The sequence below is a fragment of the Lolium perenne genome, chromosome 3 (assembly GCF_019359855.2).
Source record: "Lolium perenne isolate Kyuss_39 chromosome 3, Kyuss_2.0, whole genome shotgun sequence".
Taxonomy (NCBI): domain Eukaryota; kingdom Viridiplantae; phylum Streptophyta; class Magnoliopsida; order Poales; family Poaceae; genus Lolium; species Lolium perenne.
Window position 1 is genome coordinate 89,148,661 of NC_067246.2, and position 25,326 is coordinate 89,173,986.

General features: G+C 38.4%; 1 long non-coding RNA gene across 2 annotated transcripts; it reads right to left on the reverse strand.

Annotated features, from left to right (window-relative positions):
* Nucleotides 1-427: 427 nt before the first annotated feature.
* On the reverse strand, nucleotides 428-994 carry LOC139837545 (uncharacterized). 2 transcript variants are annotated; one of them, XR_011754046.1, is made up of 3 exons: nucleotides 842-994; nucleotides 543-730; nucleotides 428-472 (listed from the first exon to the last, which is right to left on the reverse strand). It is a non-coding gene; the product is annotated as an uncharacterized lncRNA (long non-coding RNA). The 2 variants fall into 2 exon arrangements; XR_011754047.1 differs by having other exon boundaries at nucleotides 430-469.
* Between the last annotated feature and the right edge of the window lie 24,332 nt (nucleotides 995-25,326).

Genomic DNA, 25,326 nt, shown 5'->3' on the forward strand with positions numbered 1-25,326 from the left:
CTTCTGCTATTTGCCATGCATAAAATCAATCAGCAGATTAAAAGGAAATATGTTGGTTGATTCATTTCACCACTTTGAGCAACCCATGAGTTTCTAAACCTTAAATGGAGTCTAAAACATTGCAATAAAAGGGTGGGTGCATCATTTGGATGCAGAGGCCGGGGCGACCCTATTTTCAAGAAAAAATTAGGAAATCTGAAATCTATATCTATATCTCTACCATCTATACCACTCCACTCCAGTTGACAGTTTGATCTCTTTCAGTACATTAGATTATGTCATGTTTAAAACACTATTATAAAATTACCTCCTTAATGTTGAGCTCAGGAGGATCCAGATGTGCTGATCCTAGGCGGCCCCTCAAATGATTGCTTGCTAGAACAATAGGACCAAATCCCGCCTCCTTTCTACCAATGTACGCATCAACGGCGCGCTCACTGTCTTTGTTAGGAACATGAGCAGTGGCTAGCTGCTGCAAATCAAAGTTCATCAAATCAATCAGCAAACAACACATATGAAATTTGAGCAGTGCGGCTAAATACCTTCTTCAGCAGCTGCCCCACGGAATCGTCCTTTTGGCGGCACATCACACGGGTGAAAAATCTCGGCAACGACTTGGGGTGCGGTGATTTTGTCCCATTCCACAGTATGCCGAGCTTGGCTGCAATTATCTTATTCTGCAAGATATTTTGCCTCCGAGATTCTTCGTAGGCATTCTCGAGGGGAATATCTAGCAGGCATTACAAAAAAAACAGATGCTAATAACAAGCAGTGGAAGCAAGCAATAAACTAGTCTCGGAAATCAAATACATAACAAAAGCTGCCGGACAAAGTGTTCAACCTTGGTCGACTGGGGAGGTGGCGCGTTGGCCGTTCGTTTTGGTTCGGTGGATCATGGTGGCGCTTTGTGTACCGATCTCGCCAGCCGGTAAGATGAACCAGTGAGTCGGGGAAGCAGATCCGACGAAGCGGACGGAGTGTGGTTGACGGCGTCGCTGAGGCAGCTCCGGCGCGGTGGATGTCGGCTACGGATGGAGGGCGAGAGGGAGCGAGACGGACTAGGTGCGAGGTAGGGAGAGAGGCCCTTGCTTGTCCGTGGGTGGGGCTGGATATAGGGGAAATGAAAGCCCTAGAAGATAGCATCCTGCTAATATCCTAGTACAAAACAATTGAACTAGAAAATCCCGCCAATATATGGTGCTGAATTGCGGGCGGCTCATAGCTTGTGCACAAATAAAATGGGAAAATCCAAAAAATGTACTAGTTCAACAAAAAAAAACTCTAGTGGCAAAGTCGCTAGCTCGCCATGAGAAGATGCACTCCGCCAAAAAAATGTCATGAGAAGCTAGTTTGCTATGGATCTTGCATTAACCCTGCTCGATAAAATGGTGGGCACAAAAGACAAGCTAAATCAAAAATAATGGTGGTAGAAAGATGTAACTCTCAAATGTAAACTCTACTAAACAGGGCCAGCTCAAAAACATGCCTCATATTATTAGTACTTCCTCCGGTCCATATTAACTGCCACAAAAATGGATGTATCTACAAATACATCCATTTGAGTGGCATGTATATGGATAGGAGTAGTAGATCAAGGAGTTGCGAGACAGTGGAGGAAATGAGGTGGGGAGGAGGAGGGTGACGACCAGACCCCCACCTCCATGGCACCGCATAAATAGAAGCTAAAATATGTGAAACAGTGGAGGAAATGAGGTGGAAAGGTCTTCTTTTTAGCCCCAGCGTCACCGCAGATCAGGTGACATGCACCTATTGCATGTCACTGATACGTCTCCAACGTATCTATAATTTTTGATGTTCCATGCTTGTTTTATGACAATACCGACATGTTTTGTTCACACTTTATATCATTTTTATGCGTTTTCCGGAACTAACCTATTGACGAGATGCCGATAGGCCAGTTGCTGTTTTCTGCTATTTTTGGTTACAGAAATCCTAGTAACGAAATATTCTCGGAATCGGACGAAATCAACGCCCAGGTTCCTATTTTGCCCGGAAGCATCCAGAACACACGAGAACCGCCAGAGAGGGGGCATTGGGCCCCCAGACCATAGGCCAGCGCGGCCCAGGCCCTGGCCGCGCCGCCCTATAGTGTCGTCGCCCCTTCGACCTTCTGACGCCGCCTCTTCGCCTATTTAAGGGTCCTCGACCTAAAACTTCGATACGGAAAAACCACGGTACGAGAAACCTTCCAGAGCCGCCGCCATCACGAAGCCAAGATCTGGGGGACAGGAGTGCCTATTCTGGCACGCCGCCGGAACAGGGAAGTGCCCCCGGAAGGCTTCTCCATCGACACCGCTGCCATCTCCACCGCCATCTTCATCACCGCTGCTGCTCCCATGAGGAGGGAGTAGTTCTCCATCGAGGCTCGGGGCTGTACCGGTAGCTATGTGGTTCATCTCTCTCCTATGTACTTCAATACAATAATCTCATGAGCTGCCTTACATGATTGAGATTCATATGATGATGCTTGTAATCTAGATGTCGTTATGCTAGTCAAGTGAATTTTACTTATGTGATCTCCGGAGACTCCTTGTCCCACGTGTGTAAAGGTGACAGTGTGTGCACCGTGTGGGTCTCTTAGGCTATATTTCACAGAATACTTATTCACTGTTATGAATGGCATAGTGAAGTGCTTATTTATATCTCTTTATGATTGCAATGTGTTTTGTATCACAATTTATCTATGTGCTACTCTAGTGATGTTATTAAAGTAGTTTTATTCCTCCTGCACGGTGTAATGGTGATAGTGTGTGCATCCGTGTTAGTACTTGGTTTATGCTATGATTATGATCTCTTGTAGATTATGAAGTTAACTATTGCTATGATAGTATCGAAGTGTTCTATGCCTCCTTTCTTAGCATGAAGGTGACAGTGTGCATGCTACGTTAGTACTTGGTTTAGTCGAATTGATCTATCTTACACTCTAAGGTTATTTAAATATGAACATTGAATTGTGGAGCTTGTTAACTCCGGCATTGAGGGTTCGTGTAATCCTACGCAATGTGTTCATCATCCACCAAGAGTGTAGAGTATGCATTTATCTATTCTGTTATGTGATCAAAGTTGAGAGTGTCCACTAGTGAAAGTCTAATCCTTAGGCCTTGTTCCTAAATACTGCTATCGCTGCTCGTTTACTGTTTTACTGCGTTACTACTGCTGCGTTACTACTGCTTGTTTACTGTCCTGGGCAGAGCACTTTTCTGGTGCCGTTGCTACTTATTCATACCACCTGTATTTCACTATCTCTTCGCCGAACTAGTGCACCTATTTGGTGTGTTGGGGACACAAGAGACTTCTTGCTTTGTGGTTGCAGGGTTGCATGAGAGGGATATCTTTGACCTCTTCCTCCCTGAGTTCGATAAACCTTGGGTGATCCACTTAAGGGAAAACTTGCTGCTGTTCTACAAACCTCTGCTCTTGGAGGCCCAACACTGTCTACAGGAAAAGGAGGGGGGCGTAGACATCAAGCTATTTTCTGGCGCCGTTGCCGGGGAGGAAAGGTAAAAGGTACTCACACTCTGGACCTCGGCTACCAAGCTATTTTCCGCCGTTGTAAGTACTCGAAGCTATTTCCTTTAGATCCTGCAATTGCATCTTTTTGTTTCTTGTTTACACTAGTAAGGCATAATGGACAACAATGAGCTTTTTACTCTATTTCCTGATTTAAGACATGGATGGTTTGATCCGAAAATTAAAAAACCCATGGAACATATTAATATGAACACTTTGAATACCATTGTTGCTAATGATATGGAAAATTCTAAGCTTGGGGAAGCTGGCTTTGATGAGCATGATATTTTTAGTCCCCCAAGCATTGAGGAGAAAATTTTCTTTGATGATACTTTGCCTCCAATTTATGATGATTATAATGATAGTAGCCTTTTGGTGCCACCTGTTATGGAGGATAAATTTGATTATGATTACAATATGCCTCCTATATTTGATGATGATAATAATAATGATAGCTACTTTATTGAATTTGCTCCCACTACAACTAATAAAATTAATTATGCTTATGTGGGTAGTAATAATTTTATGCATGAGACTCATGATAAGAATGCCTTATGTGATAGTTATATTGTTGAGTTTGCTCATGATGCTACTGAAAGTTATTATGAGAGAGGAAAATATGGTTGTAGAAATTTTCATGTTACTAAAATACCTTTCTATGTGCTGAAATTTTTGAAGCTACACTTGTTTTATCTTCCTATGCTTGTTACTTTGCTCTTCATGAACTTGTTTATTTACAAGATTCCTATGCATAGGAAGCATGTTAGACTTAAATGTGTTTTGGATTTGCTTCTTGATGCTCTCTTTTGCTTCAAATACTATTTCTTGCGAGTGCATCATTAAAACTGCTGAGCCCATCTTAATGGCTATAAAGAAAAGAACTTCTTGGGAGATAACCCATGTGTTATTTTGCTACAGTACTTTGTTTTATATTTGTGTCTTGGAAGTTGTTTACTACTGTAGCAACCTCTCCTTATCTTAGTTTTGTGTTTTGTTGTGCCAAGTGAAGCCTCTAATCGAAGGTTGATACTAGATTTGGATTTCTGCGCAGAAACAGATTTCTATCTGTCACGAATCTGGGCTGTTTTCTCTGTACGAAAATCAGAAAAATATGCCAATTTACGTGCATGTTCCTCAGATATGTACGCAACTTTCATTAGTTTTGAGTTTTCTGATCTGAGCAACGGAAGTATTTATTAAAAATTCGTCTTTACGGACTGTTCTGTTTTGACAGATTCTGCCTTTTATTTCGCATTGCTTCTTTCGCTGTGTTGGGTGGATTTCTTTGTTCCATTACCTTCCAGTAGCTTTGAGCAATGTCCAGAAGTGTTAAGAATAATTGTGTCACCTCTGAACATGTGAGTTTTTGATTATGTACTAACCCTCTAATGAAGTTTATGAGAAGTTTGGTGTGAAGGAAGTTTTCAAGGGTCAAGAGAGGAGGATGATATACTATGATCAAGAAGAGTGAAAGCTCTAAGCTTGGGGATGCCCCAGTGGTTCACCCCTGCATATATCAAGAAGACTCAAGCGTCTAAGCTTGGGGATGCCCAAGGCATCCCCTTCTTCATCGACAACATTATCAGGTTCCTCCCCTGAAACTATATTTTTATTCCGTCACATCTTATGTGCTTTACTTGGAGCGTCCTTATGCTTTTATTTTTGTTTGTGTTTGAATAAAATTGGATTACATTATGCTTGTGTGGGAGAGATACACGCTCCGCTGGTTCATATGAACACATGTGTTCTTAGCTTTTAATGTTCATGGCGAAGGTTGAAACTGCTTCGTTAAATTGTTATATGGTTGGAATTGGAAAATGATACATGTAGTAATTGCTATAATGTCTTGGATAAATGTGATACTTGGCAATTGTTGTGCTCATGTTTAAGCTCTTGCATCATATACTTTGCACCCATTAATGAAGAAACACCTAGAGCTTGCTAATTTGGTTTGCATATTTGGTTTCTCTAAAGTCTAGATAATATCTAGTATTGAGTTTGAACAACAAGGAAGACGGTGTAGAGTCTTATAATGTTTTCAATATGTCTTTTATGTGAGTTTTGCTGCACCGGTTCATCCTTGTGTTTGTTTCAAATAACCTTGCTAGCCTAAACCTTGTATCGACAGGGATTACTTCTCATGCATCCAAAATCCTTGAGCCAACCACTATGCCATTTGTGTCCACCATACCTACCTACTACATGGTATTTCTCCGCCATTCCAAAGTAAATTGCTTGAGTGCTACCTTTAAAATTTCCATTCTTTACCTTTACAATATATAGCTCATGGGACAAATAGCTTAAAAACTATTGTGGTATTGAATATGTACTTATGCACTTTATCTCTTATTAAGTTGCTTGTTGTGCGATAACCATGTTCACTGGGGACGCCATCAACTACTCTTTGTTGAATTTCATGTGAGTTGCTATGCATGTTCGTCTTGTCTGAAGTAAGAGAGATCTACCACCTTATGGTTAAGCATGCATATTGTTAGAGAAGAACATTGGGCCGCTAACTAAAGCCATGATCCATGGTGGAAGTTTCAGTTTTGGACAATATCCTCAATCTCATATGAGAAAATTATTCATTGTTGTCACATGCTTATGCATAAAAGAGGAGTCCATTATCTGTTGTCTATGTTGTCCCGGTATGGATGTTTAAGTTGAGAATAATCAATAGCGAGAAATCCAATGCGAGCTTTCTCCTTAGACCTTTGTACAGGCGGCATAGAGGTACCCCTTTGTGACACTTGGTTAAAACATGTGCATTGCGATGATCCGGTAGTCCAAGCTAATTAGGACAAGGTGCGGGCACTATTAGTATTCTATGCATGAGGCTTGCAACTTGTAAGATATAATTTACATGATACATATGCTTTATTACTACCGTTGACAAAATTGTTTCATGTTTTCAAAATCAAAGCTCTAGCACAAATATAGCAATCGATGCTTTTCCTCTATGGAGGACCATTCTTTTACTTTTATGTTGAGTCAGTTTACCCATTTCTCTCTATCTTAGAAGCAAACACTTGTGTGAACTGGCCATTGATTCTTACATACTTGCATATTGCACTTGTTATATTGCTTTGCATTGACAACTATCCATGAGATATACATGTTACAAGTTGAAAGCAACCGCTGAAACTTCATCTTCCTTTGTGTTGCTTCAATGCTTTTACTATGAATTATTGCTTTATGAGTTAACTCTTATGCAAAACTTATTGATGCTTGTCTTGAAAGTACTATTCATGAAAAGTCTTTGCTATATGATTCAATTGTTTACTCATTGCATTTACATTATTTCGAATCGCTGCATTCATCTCATATGCTTTACAATAGTATGATTAAGATTATGTTGGTAGCATGTCACCTCAGAAATTATCTTTTATCGTTTACCTACTCGAGGACGAGTAGGAACTAAGCTTGGGGATGCTGATACGTCTCCAACGTATCTATAATTTCTGATGTTCCATGCTTGTTTTATGACAATACCGACATGTTTTGTTCACACTTTATATCATTTTTATGCGTTTTCCGGAACTAACCTATTGACGAGATGCCGATAGGCCAGTTGCTGTTTTCTGCTGTTTTTGGTTTCAGAAATCCTAGTAACGAAATATTCTCGGAATCGGACGAAATCAACGCCCAGGTTCCTATTTTGCCCGGAAGCATCCAGAACACACGAGAACCGCCAGAGAGGGGGCACTGGGCCCCCAGACCATAGGCCGGCGCGGCCCAGGCCCTGGCCGCGCCGCCCTATAGTGTCGTCGCCCCTTCGACCTTCTGACGACGCCTCTTCGCCTATTTAAGGGTCCTCGACCTAAAACTTCGATACGGAAAAACCACGGTACGAGAAACCTTCCAGAGCCGCCGCCATCACGAAGCCAAGATCTGGGGGACAGGAGTCTCTGTTCCGGCACACCGCCGGAATAGGGAAGTGCCCCCGGAAGGCTTCTCCATCGACACCGCTGCCATCTCCACCGCCATCTTCATCACCGCTGCTGCTCCCATGAGGAGGGAGTAGTTCTCCATCGAGGCTCGGGGCTGTACCGGTAGCTATGTGGTTCATCTCTCTCCTATGTACTTCAATACAATAATCTCATGAGCTGCCTTACATGATTGAGATTCATATGATGATGCTTGTAATCTAGATGTCGTTATGCTAGTCAAGTGAATTTTACTTATGTGATCTCCGGAGACTCCTTGTCCCACGTGTGTAAAGGTGACAGTGTGTGCACCGTGTGGGTCTCTTAGGCTATATTTCACAGAATACTTATTCACTGTTATGAATGGCATAGTGAAGTGCTTATTTATATCTCTTTATGATTGCAATGTGTTTTGTATCACAATTTATCTATGTGCTACTCTAGTGATGTTATTAAAGTAGTTTTATTCCTCCTGCACAGTGTAATGGTGACAGTGTGTGCATCCGTGCTAGTACTTGGTTTATGCTATGATTATGATCTCTTGTAGATTATGAAGTTAACTATTGCTATGGTAGTATCGAAGTGTTCTATGCCTCCTTTCTTAGCATGAAGGTGACAGTGTGCATGCTACGTTAGTACTTGGTTTAGTCGAATTGATCTATCTTACACTCTAAGGTTATTTAAATATGAACATTGAATTGTGGAGCTTGTTAACTCCGGCATTGAGGGTTCGTGTAATCCTACGCAATGTGTTCATCATCCAACAAGAGTGTAGAGTATGCATTTATCTATTCTGTTATGTGATCAAAGTTGAGAGTGTCCACTAGTGAAAGTCTAATCCCTAGGCCTTGTTCCTAAATACTGCTATCGCTGCTCGTTTACTGTTTTACTGCGTTACTACAGCTACATTACCACTGCTTGTTTACTGTCCTGGGCAGAGCACTTTTCTGGTGCCGTTGCTACTTATTCATACCACATGTATTTCACTATCTCTTCGCCGAACTAGTGCACCTATTTGGTGTGTTGGGGACACAAGAGACTTCTTGCTTTGTGGTTGCAGGGTTGCATGAGAGGGATATCTTTGACCTCTTCCTCCCTGAGTTCGATAAACCTTGGGTGATCCACTTAAGGGAAAACTTGCTGCTGTTCTACAAACCTCTGCTCTTGGAGGCCCAACACTGTCTACAGGAAAAGGAGGGGGGCGTAGACATCAAGCTATTTTCGACCTAAAACCTCGATACGGAAAAACCACGGTACGAGAAACCTTCCAGAGCCGCCGCCATCACGAAGCCAAGATCTGGGCGACAGGAGTCTCTGTTCCGGCACGCCGCCGGAACAGGGAAGTGCCCCCGGAAGGCTTCTCCATCGACACCGCTGCCATCTCCACCGCCATCTTCATCACTGCTGCTGCTTTCATGAGGAGGGAGTAGTTCTCCATCGAGGCTCGGGGCTGTACCGATAGCTATGTGGTTCATCTCTCTCCTATGTACTTCAATACAATAATCTCATGAGCTGCCTTACATGATTGAGATTCATATGATGATGCTTGTAATCTAGATGTCGTTATGCTAGTCAAGTGAATTTTACTTATGTGATCTCCGGAGACTCCTTGTCCCACGTGTGTAAAGGTGATAGTGTGTGCACCGTGTGGGTCTCTTAGGCTATATTTCACAGAATACTTATTCACTGTTATGAATGGCATAGTGAAGTGCTTATTTATATCTCTTTATGATTGCAATGTGTTTTGTATCACAATTTATCTATGTGCTACTCTAGTGATGTTATTAAAGTAGTTTTATTCCTCCTGCACGGTGTAATGGTGACAGTGTGTGCATCCGTGTTAGTACTTGGTTTATGCTATGATTATGATCTCTTGTAGATTATGAAGTTAACTATTGCTATGATAGTATCGATGTGTTCTATGCCTCCTTTCTTAGCATGAAGGTGACAGTGTGCATGCTACGTTAGTACTTGGTTTAGTCGAATTGATCTATCTTACACTCTAAGGTTATTTAAATATGAACATTGAATTGTGGAGCTTGTTAACTCTGGCATTGAGGGTTCGTGTAATCCTACGCAATGTGTTCATCATCCAACAAGAGTGTAGAGTATGCATTTATCTATTCTGTTATGTGATCAAAGTTGAGAGTGTCCACTAGTGAAAGTCTAATCCCTAGGCCTTGTTCCTAAATACTGCTATCGCTGCTCGTTTACTGTTTTACTGCGTTACTACTGCTTGTTTACTGTCCTGGGCAGAGCACTTTTCTGGTGCCGTTGCTACTTATTCATACCACCTGTATTTCACTATCTCTTCGCCGAACTAGTGCACCTATTTGGTGTGTTGGGGACACAAGAGACTTCTTGCTTTGTGGTTGCAGGGTTGCATGAGAGGGATATCTTTGACCTCTTCCTCCCTGAGTTCGATAAACCTTGGGTGATCCACTTAAGGGAAAACTTGCTGCTGTTCTACAAACCTCTGCTCTTGGAGGCCCAACACTGTCTACAGGAAAAGGAGGGGGGCGTAGACATCAAGCTATTTTCTGGCGCCGTTGCCGGGGAGGAAAGGTAAAAGGTACTCACACTCTGGATCTTGGCTACTAAGCTATTTTCTGGCGCATTGTAAGTACTCAAAGCTATTTCCTTTAGATCCTGCAATTGCATCTTTTTGTTTCTTGTTTACACTAGTTTGGCATAATGGACAAGAATGAGCTTCTTATGCTATTTCCTGATTTAAAACATGGATTGTTTGATGCGAAAATTAAAAAACCTATGGAATCTTATTTGCATGCTGGTAGTAATATTAGTATGAACGCTTTGAACACCATTGTTGATAATGATATAGAAAGTTCTAAGCTTGGGGAAGCTGGTTTTCATGATCTTTTTAGTCCCCCAAGAATTGAGGAGGAAATTTACTTTGATGATACTTTGCCTCCTATTTATGATGATTATAATGATAGAAGTCTTTTGGTGCCACCTACTATGGAGAGTAAATTTTGTTGTGATTATACTATGCCTCCAACACTTGATGAGAATAATAATGATAGCTACTTTGTTGAATTTGCTCCCACTACAACTACTAAAATTGATTATGCTTATGTGGAGACTAATTATTTTATGCATGAGACTCATGATAATAATGCTTTATGTGATAGTTATATTGTTGAGTTTGCTCATGATGCTACTGAAAGTTATTATGAGAGAGGAAAATATGGTTGTAGAAATTTTCATGTTACTAAAACACCTCTCTATGTGCTGAAATTTTTCAAGCTACACTTGTTTTATCTTTCTATGCTTGTTGCATTATGCTTCATGAATTTGTTTATTTACAAGATTCCTATGCATAGGAAGCATGTTAGGCTTAAATTTGTTTTGAAATTGTTTCTTGATGCTCTCTTTCGCTTCAAGTACTATTTCTTATGAGTGCATCATTAAAACTGCTGAGCCCATCTTAATGGCTATAAAGAAAAGAACTTCTTGGGAGATAACCCATGTGTTATTTTGCTACAGTACTTTGTTTTATATTTGTGTCTTGGAAGTTGTTTACTACTGTAGCAACCTCTCCTTATCTTAGTTTTGTGTTTTGTTGTGCTAAGTGAAGCCTCTAATCGAAGGTTGATACTAGATTTGGATTTCTGCGCAGAAACTGATTTCTATCTGTCACGAATCTGGGCTGTTTTCTCTGTAGAAAAATCAGAAAAATATGCCAATTTACGTACGTGTTCCACAGATATGTACGCAACTTTCATTAGTTTTGAGTTTTCTGATCTGAGCAACGGAAGTATTTATTAAAAATTCGTCTTTATGGACTGTTCTGTTTTGACAGATTCTGCCTTTTATTTCGCATTGCTTCTTTCGCTGTGTTGGGTGGATTTCTTTGTTCCATTACCTTCCAGTAGCTTTGAGCAATGTCCAGAAGTGTTAAGAATGATTGTGTCACCTCTGAACATGTGAGTTTTTGATTATGTACTAACCCCTCTAATGAAGTTTATGAGAAGTTTGGTGTGAAGGAAGTTTTCAAGGGTCAAGGGAGGAGGATGATATACTATGATCAAGAAGAGTGAAAGCTCTAAGCTTCGGGATGCCCCGGTGGTTCACCCCTGCATATATCAAGAAGACTCAAGCGTCTAAGCTTGGGGATGCCCAAGGCATCCCCTTCTTCATCGACAAATTATCAGGTTCCTTCTCTTGAAACTATATTTTTATTCGGTCACATCTTATGTGCTTTGCTTGGAGCATCTGTATGTTTCTTATTTTTGTTTGTGTTTGAATAAATTGGATTACATCATGCTTGTGTGGGAGAGAGACACGCTCCACTGTTGCATATGAACACATGTGTTCTTAGCTTTTAATATTCATGGCGAAATTTCTTCTTCGTTAAATTGTTATATGGTTGGAATTGGAAAATGATACATGTAGTAATTGCTATAATGTCTTGGATAATGTGATACTTGGCAATTGTTGTGCTCATGTTTAAGCTCTTGCATCATATACTTTGCACCCATTAATGAAGAAATACATAGAGTATGCTAAAATTTGTTTTGCATATTTGGTTTCTCTAAGGTCTAGATAATTTCTAGTATTGAGTTTGAACAACAAGGAAGACGGTGTAGAGTCTTATAATGTTTACAATATGTCTTTTATGTGAGTTTTGCTGCACCGGTTCATCCTTGTGTTTGTTTCAAATAAGCCTTGCTAGCCTAAACCTTGTATCGAGAGGGAATACCTCTCATGCATCCAAAATACTTGAGCCAACCACTATGCCATTTGTGTCCACCATACCTACCTACTACATGGTATTTCTCCGCCATTCCAAAGTAAATTGGTTGAGTGCTACCTTTAAATTTCCATTCTTCACCTTTACAATATATAGCTCATGGGACAAATAGCTTAAAAACTATTGTGGTATTGAATATGTACTTATGCACTTTATCTCTTATTAAGTTGCTTGTTGTGCGATAACCATGTTCACTGGGGACGCCATCAACTACTCTTTGTTGAATTTCATGTGAGTTGCTATGCATGTTCGTCTTGTCTGAAGTAAGAGAGATCTACCACCTTATGGTTAAGCATGCATATTGTTAGAGAAGAACATTGGGCCGCTACCTAAAGCCATGATCCATGGTGGAAGTTTCAGTTTTGGACAATATCCTCAATCTCATATGAGAAAATTAATTGTTGCCACATGCTTATGCATAAAAGAGGAGTCCATTATCTGTTATCTATGTTGTCCCGGTATGGATGTCTAAGTTGAGAATAATCAATAGCGAGAAATCCAATGCGAGCTTTCTCCTTAGACCTTTGTACAGGCGGCATAGAGGTACCCCTTTGTGACACTTGGTTAAAACATGTGCATTGCCATGATCCGGTAGTCCAAGCTAATTAGGACAAGGTGCGGGCACTATTAGTATACTATGCATGAGGCTTGCAACTTGTAAGATATAATTTACATGATACATATGCTTTATTACTACCGTTGACAAAATTGTTTCATGTTTTCAAAATCAAAGCTCTAGCACAAATATAGCAATCGATGTTTTTCCTCTATGGAGGACCATTCTTTTACTTTTATTGTTGAGTCAGTTCACCTATTTCTCTCCGCCTCAAGAAGCAAACACTTGTGTGAACTGTGCATTGATTCCTACATACTTGCATATTGCACTTATTATATTACTCTATGTTGACAATATCCATGAGATATACATGTTACAAGTTGAAAACAACCGCTGAAACTTAATCTTCCTTTGTGTTGCTTCAATACCTTTACTTTGATTTATTGCTTTATGAGTTAACTTTTATGCAAGACTTATTGATGCTTGTCTTGAAAGTACTATTCATGAAAAGTCTTTGCTATATGGTTCATTTGTTTACTCATGTCATTACCATTGTTTTGATCGCTGCATTCATTACATATGCTTACAATATTATGATCAAGGTTATGATGGCATGTCACTCCAGAAGTTATCTTTGTTATCGTTTTACCTGCTCGGGACGAGCAGAACTAAGCTTGGGGATGCTGATACGTCTCCGACGTATCGATAATTTCTTGTGTTCCATGCCACATTATTGATGATATCTACATGTTTTATGCACACTTTATGTCATATTCGAGCATTTTCTGGAACTAACCTATTAACAAGATGCCAAAGTGCCAGTTGCTGTTTTCTGCTGTTTTTGGTTTTAGAAATCCTAGTAAAAAAATATTCTCGGAATTGGACGAAATCAACGCCCAGGTTCCTATTTTGCCCGGAAGCATCCAGAACACACGAGAACCGCCAGAGAGGGGGCACTGGGCCCCCAGACCATAGGCCGGCGCGGCCCAAGCCCTGGCCGCGCCGCCCTATATTGTGGCCACCCCTTCGACCTTCTGACGCCGCCTCTTCGCCTATTTAAGGGCCCTCGACCTAAAACCTCGATACCGAAAAACCACGGTACGAGAAACCTTCCAGAGCCGCCGCCATCACGAAGCGAAGATCTGGGGGACAGGAGTCTCTGTTCCGGCACGCCGCCGGAACAGGGAAGTGCCCCCGAAAGGCTTCTCCATCGACACCGCTGCCATCTCCACCGCCATCTTCATCACCGCTGCTGCTCCCATGAGGAGGGAGTAGTTTTCCATCGAGGCTCGGGGCTGTATCGGTAGCTATGTGGTTCATCTCTCTCCTATGTACTTCAATACAATAATCTCATGAGCTGCCTTACATGATTGAGATTCATATGATGATGCTTGTAATCTAGATGTCGTTATGCTAGTCAAGTGAATTTTGCTTATGTGATCTCCGGAGACTCCTTGTCCCACGTGTGTAAAGGTGACAGTGTGTGCACCGTGTGGGTCTCTTAGGCTATATTTCACAGAATACTTATTCACTGTTATGAATGGCATAGTGAAGTGCTTATTTATATCTCTTTATGATTGCAATGTGTTTTGTATCACAATTTATCTATGTGCTACTCTAGTGATGTTATTAAAGTAGTTTTATTCCTCCTGCACGGTGTAATGGTGACAGTGTGTGCATCCGTGTTAGTACTTGGTTTATGCTATGATTATGATCTCTTGTAGATTATGAAGTTAACTATTGCTATGATAGTATCGATGTGTTCTATGCCTCCTTTCTTAGCATGAAGGTGACAGTGTGCATGCTACGTTAGTACTTGGTTTAGTCGAATTGATCTATCTTACACTCTAAGGTTATTTAAATATGAACATTGAATTGTGGAGCTTGTTAACTCCGGCATTGAGGGTTCGTGTAATCCTACGCAATGTGTTCATCATCCAACAAGAGTGTAGAGTATGCATTTATCTATTCTGTTATGTGATCAAAGTTGAGAGTGTCCACTAGTGAAAGTCTAATCCCTAGGCCTTGTTCCTAAATATCGCTATCATTTGCTCGTTTCTTGTTTTCTTTGCGTTACTCTTTGCTGCGTTACTCTTTTGCTTGTTTCTTGTCTGGGCGAGAGCACTTTTTCTCGGTGCCGTTGCTACTTATTCATACCACCTGTATTTCACTATCTCTTCGCCGAACTAGTGCACCTATTTGGTGTGTTGGGGACACAAGAGACTTCTTGCTTTGTGGTTGCAGGGTTGCATGAGAGGGATATCTTTGACCTCTTCCTCCCTGAGTTCGATAAACCTTGGGTGATCCACTTTAGGGAAAACTTGCTGCTGTTCTACAAACCTCTGCTCTTGGAGGCCCAACACTGTCTACAGGAAAAGGAGGGGGGCGTAGACATCAAGCTATTCTCAAGTATTGCATGTCACCGTGTGACATGCGGTTTAAATTCAAATTTGAACACTGCGAACAAATCTGAAAAAAATCATGCATGTTCATAGATATTAAGATAACCCGTAAAAAAATCAAGTCAAAATTCGAAACATACATTGAGAAACAAAAAAGAGAAATCTGTCATGAATAGTTCCCGAATTCAAATCTGAGTTTCTCTGTAGACTATTCACATCTGAGTTTCTCTTTTTTGTTTCTCGATGTATGTTTCGAATTTTGATCTGAAATTTTTAGGGGTTATCTTAATATGAGCTGTGAACGTGCATGATTTTTTTCAGATTTTTTCGCAATGTTTAAATTTGGATTTAGGCCGCATGTCACACGGTGACATGGTGCATGTCACCATGTCACCTCGCTACCGCTCGAGAAATGGAGCCCCTCTCTGCTGGGCTCCATAAAAGCTTCACTGCTCGTGTCAGACTGTTGAAGACACTGGCAAGTGCATGTCAGGGGGACAGAGAATAAATTTCGTCCACGCGTCGGCGCGTGCTGTCTACCCCAAACCCTAAACTATGTCTTATGAAGTCAAAGCATGCATGAAGAGAAGTGGTTTTTGGTTTCAAACATGGAAATTTCAAAAACCCTCTCAAGAGCTACATTTTGGAGTGACTAATTTTTCATATTCATGATTTAAACTTGTTTAAGTGGGCATAAAAATGGGCATAAAATTCAAAATAAATCAAAATAAATGAAACACCAAGGCACATAGTCTTCTTATGTCATATAGTAAGCATTCAATTAAGTTGATAAACAAGGTCTAGACATACTCAAACCAGAAAAATCATGTATCTACCCCCTAACCCTAAACTCTGTCTTATGAAGTCAAGCATGAAGAGATGTGGTTTTTGGTTTCAAACATGGAAATTTCGAAAACCCTCCCAAGAGCTTCATTTTGGAGTGACTAAGAAGCATACATACTTACTTTTTTATATTCATGTTTTAAACTTGTTCAAATCTTGGTCAAACCTAGGATTTGACCAAGATTCAAATGGGCATAAAAATTCAAAAAAAAATTGAAAAACCAAGGTCTTCTTATGTCATATAGTAAGCATTCAATTAAGTTGATAAACAAGGTCTAGACGTATTAAACCTGAAAAATCATGTATCTACCCCCTAACCCTAAACTCTGTCTTATGAAGTCAAGCATGCATGGTGAAGAGAAGTGGTTTTTCGTTTCAAACATGGAAATTTTAAAAACCCTCCCAAGAGCTTCATTTTGGGGTGACTAAGAAGGATACATGATTACTTTGTCATATTCATGTCTTAAACTTGTTTAAGTCATGGTCAAACCTAGGATTTGACGAAGATTCAAATGGGCATAAGAATTCAAAAAAATCAAAAACCAAAGCACATAGTCTGTGTATGTCATATAGTAAGCATTCAAGTTGATAAACAAGGTCTAGACATATTCAAACCAGAAAAATCATGGAAATTTCAAAAACCTCCCACGAGCTTCATTTTGGAGTGGCTAAGAAGGATCGATGCAGGTTACTTTTCATATTATTCATGTTTTAAACTTGTTTAAATCTTGGTCAAACCTAGGATTTGACCAAGATTCAACAAATGGGGATAAAAAAATGAAAACCCAATGCACATAGTCTTCTTATGTCATATAATAAGCATACAATTAAGTTCATAAACAAGGTCTAGACATATTCAAACCAGAAAAATCATGTATGTGGCTACCCCTAACCCTAAACTCTGTCTTATGAAGTCAAGCATGAAGAGATGTGGTTTTTGGTTTCAAACATGGAAATTTCAAAAACCCTTCCAAGAGCTTCATTTTGGAGTGACTGAGAAGCATACATGCATGCTTACCTTTTCATATTCATGTTTTAAACTTGTTCAAATCTTGGTCAAACCTAGGATTTGACCAAGATTCAAATGGGCATAAAAATTCAAATAAAATGAATACCAAGGTCTTCTTATGTCATATAGTATGCGCGCATTCAATTAAGTTGATAAACAAGGTCTAGACATATTAAACCTAAAAAATCATGTATCTACCCCTAACCCTAAACTCTGTCTTATAAAGTCAAGCATGCATGTGAAGATAAGTGGTTTTTGGTTTCAAACATGGAAATTTCAAAAACCCTCTTAATTAAGAGCTTCATTTTGGAGTGACTAAGAAGGATACATGCTTACTTTTACATATTCATGTTTTAAACTTGTTTAAGTCATGGTCAAACCTAGGATTTGACCAAGATTTAAATGGGCATAAAAATTCAAAATTAAACAAAATCAAAAACCAAAGCAAGTGTTTGCATGTCATATAGTAAGCATTCAAGTTGATAAACAAGGTCTAGACATATTCAAACCAGAAAATCATGTATATATCTACCCCTAACCCTAAACTCTATCTTTATGAAGTCAAGCACGCATGAAGAGAAGTGGTTTTTTGTTTCAAACATGGAAATTTCAAAAACCCTCCCAAGAGCTACATTTTGGAGTGACTAAGAAGGATAGATGGTTAATTTTTCATATTCATGATTTAAACTTGTTCAAATCTTGGTCAAACCTATGATTTGACCAAGACTCAAATGGGCATCAAAAATCAGAAAATTCAAAAAAATTGAAAAATCAAGGTCTTCTTATGTCATATAGTAAGCATTCAATTAATTAAGTTGATAAACAAGGTCTAGATATATTCAAACAAGGAAAATCATGTATCTACCCCTAACCCTAAACTCTGTCTTATTAAGTCAATCATGAAGAGAAGTGGTTTTGGGTTTCAAACATGGAAATTTCAAGAACCTCCCAAAAGCTTCATTTTAGAGTGTGACTAAGAAGGATCCAGGCTTACCTTTTCATTTTCATGTTCTAAACTTGTTTAAACCCTGGTCAAACCTAGGATTTCACAAAGATTCAAATATATGGGTATAAAATTCAAAAAAATAGAAAAATAAAAACCAAAGCACATAGCATTCTTATGTCATATAGTAAGCATTCAAGTTGATAAACAAGGTCTAGACATATTCAAACCATAAAAATCATGTATATATCTACCCCTAACCCTAAACTCTGTCTTATGAAGTCAATCATGCATGAAGAGAAGTGGTTTTGGGTTTCCTACATGGAAATTTCAAAAACCTCCCAAAAACTTCATTTTAGAGTGACTAAGAACGATACATGCTTCCCTTTTCATTTTCATGTTTTAAACTTGTTTAAATTATCTTGGTCAAATCTAGGATTTGACAAGATTCAAATGGGCATCAAAATATAAAAAATCAGAAAAATGAAAAACCAAAGCACATAGTTTTCTTATGTCATATAGTAAGCATTAAAGTTGACAAAAAAGGTCTAGACATATTCAAACCAGACAAATCATGTATCTATATACCCCCTAACCCCTAAACTCTGTCTTATGAAGTGTCAAGCATGAAGAGAAGTGGTTTTGGGTTTAAACATGGAAATTTCAAAAACCTCCCAGAAGCTTCATTTTAGAGTGACTAAGAAGGATACATGCTTCCCTTTTCATTTTCATGTTTTAAACTTGTTTAAATTATCTTGGTCAAATCTAGGATTTGACAAGATTCAAATGGGCATTAAAAAAAATCAGAAAAATGAAAAACCAAAGCACATAGTTTTCTTATGTCATATAGTAAGCATTAAAATTGACAAACAAGTTCTAAACATATTCAAACCAGACAAATCATGTATCTATACCCCCTAACCCCTAAACTCTGTCTTATATATGAAGTCAAGCATGAAGAGAAGTGGTTTTGGGTTTCAAACATGGAAATTTCAAAAACCCTAGGATTTGACAAAGATTCAAATATATGGGCATAAAATTCAAAAAAAATAGAAAAAATGAAAAACCAAAGCACATAATCTTCTTATGTCATATAGTAAGCATTAAAGTTGATAAACAAGGTCTAGACATATTTAAACCATACAAATCATGTATCTACCCCTAACCCTAAACTATGTCTTATGAAGTCAATCATGAAGAGAAGTGGTTTTGGATTTCAAACATGGAAATTTCAAAAACCCTCCCAAGTGCTACATTTTGGAGTGACTAAGAAGGATAGATGCTTAATTTTTCATATTCATGATTTAAACTTGTTCAAATCTTGGTCAACCCTAGGATTTGACCAAGATTCAAATGGGCATAAAAATTCAAAAAAATCAAAAAAAATTGAAAAACCAATGTCTTCTTATGTCATATAGTAAGCATTCAATTAAGTTGATAAACAAGGTCTAGACATATTCAAACCAGGAAAATCATGTATCTACCCCTAACCCCTAAACTAAGTCTTATGAAGTCAAGCATGAAGAGAAGTGGTATTGGGTTTCAAACATGGAAATTTCAAAAACCTCCCAGAAGCTTCATTTTAGAGTGACTAAGAAGGATCCAGGCAAATCATGTATCTAGACATATTCAATCTATGCAAATCATGTATCTACCCCCTAATTAACCCCTAAACTTTGTCTTATGTAGTCAAGCATGAAGAGAGGTGGTTTTGGGTTTCAAACATGGAAATTTCAAAAAGAAGGATGATAGATACAGGCTTCCCTTCTCATTTTCATGTTTTAAACTTGTTTAAATCTTGGTCAAACCTAGGATTTGACCAAGATTCTTCAGAAAAAATCAAAAGAATGAAAAACCAAAGCACATAGCATTCTTATGCCATATAGTAAGCTACCATTCAAGATGATAAACAAGGTCTAGACATATTCAAACCAGAAAAATCATGTATATATCTACCCCTAACTCTAAACTCTGTCTTATGAAGTCAAGCATGAAAGAGAAGTGGCGGTTTTGGGTTGGAAACATGGAAATTTCAAAAAACCCCAAAAGCTTCATTTTTGGGAGAATAAGAAGGATCCATGCTTACCATTTTATTTTCATGTTTTAAACTTGTTTAAATCTTGTTCAAACCTAGGATTTGACCAAGATTCAAATGGGCAGAAAATTAAAAAAATGAAAAAATGACACCAAAGTACATAGTCTTATTATGTCATATAATAAGCATTCAAGTTGTTAAACAAGGTCGATCTAGACATATTCAAACCAGACAAATCATGTATCTATACCCCTAACCCCTAATTAAACTCTGTCTTATGAAGTCAAGCATGAAGAGAAGTGGTTTTGGGTTTCAAACATGGAAATTTCAAAAACCTCCCAGAAGCTTCATTTTAGAGTGACTAAGAAGGATCCAGGCTTACGTTTTCATTTTCATGTTTGAAACTTGTTTAAATCTTGGTCAAACCTAGGATTTGACCAAGATTCAAATGGGCATAAAATTCAAAAAAATTAGAAAAAGGAAAAACAAAAGCACATAGTCTTCTTATGTCATATAGTAAGCATTCAAGTTGATAAACAAGGTTTAGACATATTCAAACCAGACAAATCATATATCTACCCCCTAACCCTAAACTCGGTCTTATGAAGTCTAGCATGAAGAGAAGTCGTTTTGGGTTTCAAACGTTTAAGCCAAAAGCCCCATTTCAAATATTTCACACTTATTCAAATTTGGTTCAAATTTGCAAGACATACAAGTTATAGCACACATAGTGCATACATGTTCACACATATTACACTAGATGCTAATTAACCCTATAGTTTGAGGCCATTTGGATGAGGTCGAAAAAATTCTTGGATTAGGAATGGGGTTGTTCGAACCCCGTAGTTGGATTTTTTTGAACTTGATCTGTAGTACTGGGCAAAACCCTAGTTTAACCTATTTAATTATAGATTCGTAGGTTGATTTTTCTACATTTTTATTATTACTATGCAGCACATGTGTGTTTGCCCGTCGAGTGAAACTCGGAGGAAGAGGGATCACTCGGAAGGAGAGAAGAAGGGAGAGCATTATGGTGTCTCCCCTTTTTCGGGTGATGATGTTGACTTTTGTGCAGGGTTTGTCAGTGAGCAGGAGGTGCGAGCGAGCGAGCGAGTCGAGCGAGGCCGAGAATGAGAGAGATTTGTTTTTTTTTTGTGAGAGGGACAACCGAAGGATCCTGAAGGACCCAGAGACTTCCAATACGCATCCTGATGCGTCTTCTCTTGACAAAGAAAATGGCTGGGAGTTTGCGTACCTATTGCACGTGACCTGTGCTCACTGAAGTGTGGGACCCCACGCATGGGCACCACACGTAAGTGACAGACCTGTTGGTGTAAAAACTCGGTTGATTAGTATAGTGCATTAGAGCAAAGTTTCCTATGGATTCAAGGGTAGGAAATCCAAGTTAACTCATTTACATGACATTATTTTTTCCATTAAGCAAAGTTAACACATCTATCAATTGGTACATTTTGGAGTGACTAAGAAGGATCCAGGCTTACTTATTCGTTTTCACGTGTTAAACTTGTCTAAATCTTGGTCAAACCTAGGATTTGACAGAGATTCAAATGGGCGAAAAATTCAAAAAAAACAGAAAAATGAAGAACCAAAGCACATAGTCTTCTTATGTCATATAGTAAGCATTAAAGTTGATAAACAAGGTCTAGACATATTCAAACCAGACAAATCATGTATCTATACCCCCTAACCCCTAAACTATGTCTTATGAAGTCAAGCATGAAGAGAAGTGGTTTTGGGTTTCAAACATGGAAATTTCAAAAACCTCCCAGAAGCTTCATTTTAGAGTGACTAAGAAGGATACACGCTTCGCTTTTCATTTTCATGTTTTAAACTTGTTTAAATCTTGGTCAAACCTAGGATTTGACCAAAAGATTCAAACATGGAAATTTCAAAAACCTCCCAAAAGTTTCATTTTAGAGTGAGTAAGAAGGATCCATGCTTACCTTTTCATTTTCATGATTTAAACTTGTTTAAATCTTGGTCAAACCTAGGATTTGACCAAGATACAAATGGGTGGGCACAAAATTCAAAAAAATCAGAAAAATGAAAAACCAAATCACATAGTCTTCTTATGTCATATCGTAAGCATTCAAGTTGATAAACAAGGTCTAGATATATCCAAACCAGACAAATCATGTATCTACCCCTAACCCTAAACTCTGTCTTATGAAGTCAAGCATGAAGAGAAGTGGTTTTCGGTTTGAAACATGGAAATTTCAAAAACCTCCCAAAAGCTTCATTTTAGAGTGACTAAGAAGGATCCATGCTTACCTTTTCATTTTCATATTTTAAACTTGTTTAAATCTTAATTTGTCAAACCTAGGATCTGACAAAGAGATTCAAATCGGCATTAAATTCAAAAAAAACTCAGAAAAAGGAAAAACAAAAGCATATAGCCTTCTTATGTCATATAGTAAGCATTCAAGTTGATAAACAAGGTTTGGACATATTCAAACCAGACAAATAATGTATCTCTACCCCTAACCCTAAACTTGGTCGATCTTCTGAAGTCTAGCATGAAGAGAAGTCGTTTTGGGTTTCAAACATGGAAATTTCAAGAACATCTCAAAAGCTTCTTATGTCATATAGTACTAAGCATTAAAGTTGAGAAACAAGGTCTAGACATATTCAACCTATGCAAATCATGTATCTACCCCCTAATTAACCCCTAAACTTTGTCTTATGTAGTCAAGCATGAAGAGAGGTGGTTTTGGGTTTCAAACATGGAAATTTCAAAAACCTCCCAAAAGCTTCATTTTAGAGTGACTAATTAATAAGAAGGATGATACAGGCTTCCCTTCTCATTTTCATGTTTTAAACTTGTTTAAATCTTGGTCAAACCTAGGATTTGACCAAGATTCTTCAGAAAAAATCAAAAGAATGAAAAACCAAAGCACATAGCATTCTTATGCCATATAGTAAGCTAGCATTCAAGATGATAAACAAGGTCTAGACATATTCAAACCAGAAAAATCATGTATATATATCTACCCCTAACCCTAAACTCTGTCTTATGAAGTCAAGCATGAAAGAGAAGTGGCGGTTTTGGGTTTGAAACATGGAAATTTCAAAAAAAAGCTTCATTTTAGGGAGACTAAGAAGGATCCATGCTTACCATTTTATTTTCATGTTTTAAACTTGTTTAAATCTTGTTCAAAACTAGGATTTGACCAAGATTCAAATGGGTAGAAAATTAAAAAAGCGAAAAAAATGAAAAACCAAAGTACATAGTCTTCTTATGTCATATAGTAAGCATTCAAGTTGTTAAACAAGGTCGATCTAGACATATTCAAACCAGACAAATCATGTATCTATACACCTAACCCCTAATTAAACTCTATCTTATGAAGTCAAGCATGAAGAGAAGTGGTTTCGGGTTTCAAACATGGACTAAGAAGGATCATTTTTAAAAACCCCAAAAGCTTCATTTTAGAGTGCATAAGAAGGATCCAGGCTTACCCTTTCATTTTGATGTTTTAATCTTGTTTAAATCTTGGTCAAACCTAGGATTTGACCAATATTCAAATGAGCATAAAATAAGAAATAAAAAAATAAAAAAATGAAAGCACATAATCTTCTTATGTCATATAGTAAGCATTCAAAAGTTAATGAAGAAGGTCTAGACACATTCAAATCAAACAAGTCATCTACCCCTAACCCTACACTGTGTCTTATAAATGAAGTCAAGCATGAAAAGAAGTGTGGTTTTGGGTTTCAAACATGGAAATTTGAAAAACCTCCCAAAAGCTTCATTTTAATTAGACTGACTGATTAATTAAGAAGGATCCATGATTAATTACCTTTTCATTGTCATGTTTTAAACTTGTTTAAATCTTGGTCAAACCTAGGATATATTTGACCAAGATTCAAATGGGCATAAAAATTCAGAAAAAAATCAAAAGAATGAAAAACCAAAGCATGAAAAGAAGTGTTGTTTTGGGTTTCAATCATGGAAATTTCAACACATCCCAAAAGCTTCATTTGAGAGTGACTAAGAAGGATCCATGCTTACCTTTTCATTTCATGTTATAGACTTGTTTAAATCATGGTCAACCCTAGGATTAATTTGACCAAGATTCAAGTGGGCAGAAAATTTAAAAAAATAGAAAACTGAAAAACCAAAGTACATAGTCTTCTTATGTACGTCATATAGTAAGCATATTCAAGTTGATAAACAAGGTTTGGACATATTCAAACCATACAAATCATGTATCTACCCCCTAACCCTAAACTCTTTCTTATGAAGTCAAGCATGAAGAGAAGTGGTTTTGGGTTTCAAACATGGAAATTTCAAAAACCTCCCAAAAACTTCATATTAGAGTGACTAATTAAGAAGGATAGAGGCTTCCCTTTTCATTTTCATGTTTTAAACTTGTTTAAATCTTTGTCAAACCTAGGATTTGGCCAAGATTCAAATATATGGGCATAAAATTAAAAAAAAATAGAAAAATGAAAAACCCAAGCACATAGTCTTCTTGTGTCATATAGTTAGCATTAAAGTTGATAAACAAGGTTTAGACATATTGAAACCAGACAGATCATGTATCTACCCCCTAACCCTAAACTCGGTCTTATGAAGTCTAGCATGACGAGAAGTCGTTTTGGGTTTCAAACGTTTAAGCCAAAAGCCCCTTTTCAAATATTTCAAACTTATTCAAATTTGGTTCAAATTTGAAAGACATACAAGTTATAGCACACATAGTGCATACATTTTCACACATACTGCACTAGATAGATGCTAACCCTATAGTTTGAGGCCATTTGGATGAGGTAGAAAAAATTCTTGGATTAGAATCGTGTTGTTCGAACCCCGTAGTTCGATTTTTTTGAACCTTGATCTGTAGTACTGGGCAAAACATTAGTTTAACCTATTTAATTATAGATTCGTATATCGATTTTTCTACCTTTTTATTATTACTATGCAGCACATGTGTGTTTGCCCGTCTAGCTAGTGAAACTCGGAGGAAGAGGGATCACTCATTCACTCGGAAGGTCAGAAGAAGGGAGAGCATTATGGTGTCTCCCCTTTTTCGGGTGACGATGTTGACTATTGTGCAGGGTTTGTCAGTGAGCAGGGAGGTGCGAGCGAGCGAGTCGAGCGAGGCCGAGAATGAGAGAGATTTGTTTTTTTTTTGTGTGTGAGAGGGACAACCGAAGGATCCTGAAGGACCCAGAGACTTCCAATACGCATCCTGATGCGTCTTCTCTTGACAAAGAAGATGGCTGGGAGTTTGCGTACCTATTGCACGTGACTTGTGCTCACTGAAGTGTGGGACCTCACGCGTG